The sequence below is a fragment of the Acipenser ruthenus genome, unplaced genomic scaffold, assembly GCF_902713425.1.
Source record: "Acipenser ruthenus unplaced genomic scaffold, fAciRut3.2 maternal haplotype, whole genome shotgun sequence".
In the NCBI taxonomy this organism is placed as follows: domain Eukaryota; kingdom Metazoa; phylum Chordata; class Actinopteri; order Acipenseriformes; family Acipenseridae; genus Acipenser; species Acipenser ruthenus.
This window is the reverse complement of record NW_026707347.1, coordinates 12,501-18,524: the sequence shown is the minus strand read 5'-3', so window position 1 is coordinate 18,524 and position 6,024 is coordinate 12,501. Positions and strand designations below refer to the sequence as shown.

General features: G+C 41.8%; 2 long non-coding RNA genes across 3 annotated transcripts in view; both read left to right on the top strand.

Moving 5' to 3' along the window:
- Nucleotides 1–1,880: 1,880 nt before the first annotated feature.
- On the top strand, nucleotides 1,881–4,023 carry LOC131725426 (uncharacterized). The gene is made up of 4 exons (XR_009320626.1): nucleotides 1,881–1,939; nucleotides 2,421–2,556; nucleotides 2,857–2,934; nucleotides 3,260–4,023. It is a non-coding gene; the product is annotated as an uncharacterized LOC131725426 (long non-coding RNA).
- A 1,477-nt stretch (nucleotides 4,024–5,500) lies between these two features.
- LOC117968026 (uncharacterized) overlaps nucleotides 5,501–6,024 on the top strand; it is a 4,170-nt gene continuing 3,646 nt past the window's right edge. The window contains exon 1 of one of the 2 annotated variants that reach the window (XR_004662200.2): nucleotides 5,501–5,587. This is a non-coding gene — a long non-coding RNA (uncharacterized LOC117968026). Of the gene's footprint in view, nucleotides 5,588–6,000 lie in introns of those variants that run through there. The other variant, XR_009320627.1, reaches the window with a different exon arrangement.

Genomic DNA, 6,024 nt, shown 5'->3' with positions numbered 1-6,024 from the left:
AAAGTGCCAAAACTGTTTAAAATTCGATTTCCTGTTATAATGGTATGTTTTAAAATAAAAGGGCTTTGTTATCATTAATCTTTTGGTGGTCTCGCCCCGCCTCATCTGGCTGAACTGGTGTTTCCTCGCATCCTTTATGCTCCCAACCCCTACTGTCCCTCTCGGTCCCGGCCTGGCCCAATTATTCAATTATTCTGCAATTTTTAAACTCGACACAACAGCTGCATGACACCACTACCCTCGGATTTAAAACAACATGAGAAATCTCTCCTGCTCTTTGCTGACACAACCGTTGGGTTTTTAACTCAAGTGCGGTTCGACATCAAATTCTATCGAGATCGCCGCGGAAGAACTGCGACAGGGCGGAGACCCTTGTCGTGGGTTATTTTTTTAAATCCGCTACCGTTGATAGTGTAACATTAGCTGTTCTGTCTGTATTTAACCTGTTAAAACCCCAGCCCCTCACAGACAATTTCCGCCTGGGGGGCTGTGCCCTTAAATAAATCACAATATCTTCCAAAGTATAGACAGCACAGGCATGGTTCAGGGCTTGAATTCAAGGTAACCCCCTTGGGCATCAAGACTAAAACCTCAGGTGTGATAAAAGTCTTACTCAGTACCACACTGGAAGGAGATATCCAGAAAAAACACATAAAAAAACAACAAACGCTTTTCATTTTTTTATGTTCTATAGTCATTTTTTCAACTTGTAGCATATGAAAAGAGCCAGATTTTTTTCCAGTGCTTCACCAACATGTCTAATATACTGGGTAAAAATTTGGAACTGTTTGAACAAAGGGATCAAATTCTACAGGAGTTTTTACAAAGCTAAGCCCAAGGGTCCCCAAACCTCTCCAAAAATAAACATTGTGTAAATCTTTATGTCAATTGATATACTAAGTTCTAAAAGGGATGTTATCTTCTGGCACCTCACAGGCTAGCCATTGCCACAAGCATTTGCCTTTGAAAGGTTTTTTTTTTTTTTTTTTTTTTTTTTTTTTTTCCCTTATCTCATTCAAGAGGTGGGCGTGTTTGTTTGCACATCAATTACTCTGTGATGTATTGGGTTACAAACACAGTAAAGGCATGAATGGAACGCTTGTGACCTCCCCTACCACGTGATCAGGGAGATTTCATCGTCATGAAGGTTGTAAGACCACAGCAGCAAAATGCAAGCTAGTCGATTGCTTTTGTTTTGAATGCATGGGGGTACTAGACACATTGTGAATGGGATATCTCAGCGGTGAAATGACGGATTCGAAAAATTCCTTCGCTGTTTGACGGTAGGAAAACAACGATTTTGATATCGAGTCAGCTTTTTTCTCTTTTGCTTTTGTAATAATATTAAAAATGAGTTATGAAATATAATATTTACGTGCAGTTCCGTGTTCCGCCGGCGGGACAAGAGGGGCGTAAAAGGTTAAATAAATCTTGTGCACCTATGTGGTGTATCAACTAAACCTGTGTCTCAATCTCTTGTCTTTCGCTCAGCAGCTTAATAGAGGCATTTGAAATTGTCTAGGGTTTTAACACAGTAACTGCCGAGAATTCTTGTTCACACAGAACAGAACCAGGGGCCACGGGTGTGGAAGCTGAATTCAGAACCGAGGGGAGAGGGAGTCTCTGAAATGAAGCATGGGGACCGGCTGGCGGACGGAGCTGCTGAAGCAGAGACTCTCGGATCCTTCCAGAGCAGACTGGACAACCCTGTATAACCCTCTCTGTGACCACGATGGTGACACCTTCAGCTAGCCCAGCACAGGAGGCACGAATGGCTTTTTCTCGTTTATTTATTTTTTACTGAAGTTCTGTACTCTCAAAATAACCTTTTTTCCTCTAACAACACTTAACCAGAAAACGAAACTTTGTTTTCTCAACAGCGACTCGACAGGCAGAAGGATTGACGAGGGAAGAAAGAGGAGCGTTTCACTGCAAACGGGTGAGTTGTTCATTTATTTTCACTGTAAAAATAAGTGCTGATCTAAAAACTCACTTTAATCAGTTTAGTTGAAGCAGGAGCGTGTTGGGCTGTTTTTTAGTTTGTTTCTCAATCTAATAACAAGGTGATTCGGTTGTTTAATCGGTACAAAACCTGCGTTAAAGTGAATGATGACACTTTCCAATACCCAGTATTGATGTTATGTGTCAAAATCATACAGGAGGTTGTGTGGTCCAGTGGTTAAAGAAAAGGGCTTGTAACCAGGAGGTCCCCGGTTCAAATCCCACCTCAGCCACTGACTCACTGTGTGACCCTGAGCAAGTCACTTCACCTCCTTGTGCTCCGTCTTTCGGGTGAGACGTAGTTGTAAGTGACTCTGCAGCTGATGCATAGTTCACACACCCTAGTCTCTGTAAGTCACCTTGGATAAAGGCGTCTGCTAAATAAACTAATAATAATAATTGTTTTTTTTATTCCTTAGAGGATGCTAGTTTCTCATTGGGTCTGGACTAGTCACATGACCCGCCCCCACTCATCACGTCACAGGAGAGAAGGGGAAAGCGATGCAAACGTGTCCCAGCGCGCGTTAACATCTTTAGTTCAGCAACTCAAAAAAGGTACGGGGGTAAAAGCAGACTTAACAGGTAACATTTGACCTGGTTTTATATATAATTAAATGAAAAACATTATTTTTAGATGTGCACAAAATATTTAAATGATCTTTTTAAAACCATTTAACCAAAAACCCTTTAGAGATTTTGTTTTTTAAGCAAACGTCCCCCGTGTTTAAATTACGCAGCACGAAAGTGCATTATAAGATTGATAATGTTTTACTAACTCGAGGGCTTCGATAAATAACTTACTAACTAAAGTCTCCTGTTTAGTTTAACTTTACTTCTGTCTCCCCCTCTTTCCAGACGAGGAGGAGAGGAGAAATCGAGCGAGGAGGGAGCAGGGGGTGTCCCGGGGCGGCCTGGTGGAAGTGGAGGCTTCAGGTAAAACCTGGAATGGATGACTCTGCTGTGCAATAGGAGTCTTATTTCCAATCCTCTACACCCACACACTCCACACTCTCCTCTCCCTCTCTGTTCTGAAGTTATGTCTTCATTACTTTGTGTCTCTCCCCCTCTCTCTCTCTCTCTCCCTACCTCCCTCCCTCCCTCTCTCTCTCTCTCAGACCCGACTCTCTCTCTCTCTCTCTCTCTCTCTCTCTCTCTCTCGCTCCCTGTTCTGAAGTTTTCAGTATTGACAGTTACAAAGTACATCACAATATAAACATCTCTCCTCTCTCGCTCTCTCCCCCCTCCCTCTCTCTCTCAGACCCGGTTCTGACTCTCTCCTCTCCCAGCCCTGTGGATCCGGACGGGGTCGAGGTCCAAGTGAACCTCCAGCCCGACTCGGCCGACCCGAGAGAATGCTGTATAATTACATTGTTATATCGTGCAAGAATGCTGTACTGCTTTTTAATTACATTGTTATTTTGTGTAAGAATGCTGTATAATTACATTGTTATATCGTGTAAGAATGCTGTATAATTACATTGTTATATCGTGTAAGAATGCTGTATAATTACATTGTTATATCGTGTAAGAATGCTGTATAATTTCATTGTTATATCGTGTAAGAATGCTGTACTGCTTTTTAATTACATTGTTATATCGTGTAAGAATGCTGTATAATTACATTGTTATATCGTGTAAGAACGCTGTACCGCTGTATAATTTCATTGTTATATCGTGTAAGAATGCTGTATAATTACATTGTTATATCGTGTAAGAATGCTGTATAATTACATTGTTATATCGTGTAAGAATGCTGTATAATTAGCTTCAGCTAGCTGCCTGGAGGAAGGGCGGTCTGTCTAGCCATGGATTCCCAGAGGTTTCATTTCCCCGACTAACTAAATGGTCAGGTGGTTTTATGTTTTTCCTCTCCTGAGTGCTAACGGACCACGCTGGCATCAAAGCGAGCGAGCAGAGGTGTGCCGAAAATACAATTTCTTATGTGCTGTTGTATAATGAAATTATTACAAAGTACAACGTTGTTCTTCTGTTGTATAATAAAAATATTATAAAGTACAAGAATGTTCTTCTGTTGTATAATTAAATTATTAGACACTGAATTTAGAAAATATGAAAACTCAAATTCAACAGCAAACGTTTCCACTAGAAGTCTCTCTCAGCGTCTTCAGTGTAAATTCAACGGCAAACGTTTCCACTAGAAGTCTTTCTCAGCGTCTTCAGTGTGAATTCAATGGCAAACGTTTCCACTAGAAGTCTCTCTCAGCGTCTTCAGTGTAAATTCAATGGCAAACGTTTCCACTAGAAGTCTTTCTCAGCGTCTTCAGTGTGAATTCAATGGCAAACGTTTCCACTAGAAGTCTTTCTCAGTGTCTTCAGTGTGAATTCAATGGCAAACGTTTCCACTAGAAGTCTTTCTCAGCGTCTTCAGTGTGAATTCAATGGCAAACGTTTCCACTAGAAGTCTCTCTCAGCGTCTTCAGTGTAAATTCAATGGCAAACGTTTCCACTAGAAGTCTTTCTCAGCGTCTTCAGTGTGAATTCAATGGCAAACGTTTCCACTAGAAGTCTCTCTCAGCGTCTTCAGTGTAAATTCAATGGCAAACGTTTCCACTAGAAGTCTTTCTCAGCGTCTTCAGTGTGAATTCAACGGCAAACGTTTCCACTAGAAGTCTCTCTCAGCGTCTCCAGTGTAAATTCAATGGCAAACGTTTCCACTAGAAGTCTCTCTCGGCGTCTTCAGTGTGAATTCAACGGCAAACGTTTCCACTAGAAGTCTCTCTCGGCGTCTTCAGTGTAAATTCAATGGCAAACGTTTCCACTAGAAGTCTCTCGGCGTCTTCAGTGTAAATTCAATGGCAAACGGTTCCTCTAGAAGGCAATTCATTGAAGACATTGTAAACATGTGTGTGTGTGTGTGTGTGTGTGTGCGTGTGTGTGTGTGTGTGTGTGTGTGTGTGTGTGTGTGTGCGTGTGTGTGTGTGTGTGTGTGTGTGTGTGAGACCCTGAGCGAGTCGCTTCACCTCCTTGTGCTCCGTCCTTCGGATGAGACGTCAAACAAACGAGCTCCTATTGGAAGTGACTCTGCAGCAGCAGCAGCAGCAGTTGTTGATGATGCAGAGTTCACCCCCCTAGTCTCTGGAAGTCGCTTTGGAGAAAAAGCCTCCGCTGAAAGACTCATTAATAATAAATCCTAACTTTGTTTAATATAATGGAGACAGTCTGTGAGCATGTGATCCTGTGAGCCAGTCTGAGACTCGAACCCGGGGTTAAAACGGAAATGATTTAGGGAGTCATTTTGTCAGCTACCACCACTGTGATAATCAGCTGCATGTAAACATTCACAGGGGTTTTCTATTGTGAACGACTGTAAGGTTGTAAATAAAATTGTATGAAAGGAATCCAGCTTTTTGGACGCGCCCTGGAGGTTCAAAACACACCTCTTTTTTGTTTTTATTGGATCTCGCTGTGTAATGTGAGACGCGTATCTTCAGTGTAGAGTGTCTTGCTTTGATTGTCAGCCAAGTACGACAACGACTGTCTATCTACGGCTTTCCGGTGAAGCTGCCAACAATATCCGGTGTGCATGACTCTTTGGCGCGGGACTTCTCGAAACCTCTCGACAAAGGTAGGTCCAAAATAGTTGGTTTTTTTTGCCTCTAAACTGAAAATTATTCAGCTTGGCGACAGGCAGAAATGGAATCTAGACATATTATTCTTATTTTGTTTATTTAGCAGACGTCTTTATCCAAGGCGACTTACAGAGACTAGGGTGTGTGAACTATGCATCAGCTGCAGAGTCATTTACAATTACATCAGTCACTTACAATTACATCTGACGCATTAGTTCAGGAACAAAATGATACCTAAACACCTTCGTCTGGCACGGGGTGCAGCCAAACCAAAAAAGGGCTTTCTGGGTTATAGGCCTAACTGGAAAATCAGCCTCAGAGTTTTTCAGAATAATTTTTTTTTTCCTGGAATATTTAGCTGCACAACGCCAGGATATACCGGTATTTTTTTAATACCAATAAAAATATCGTTAATCTAAAGTGACCTGCTGTT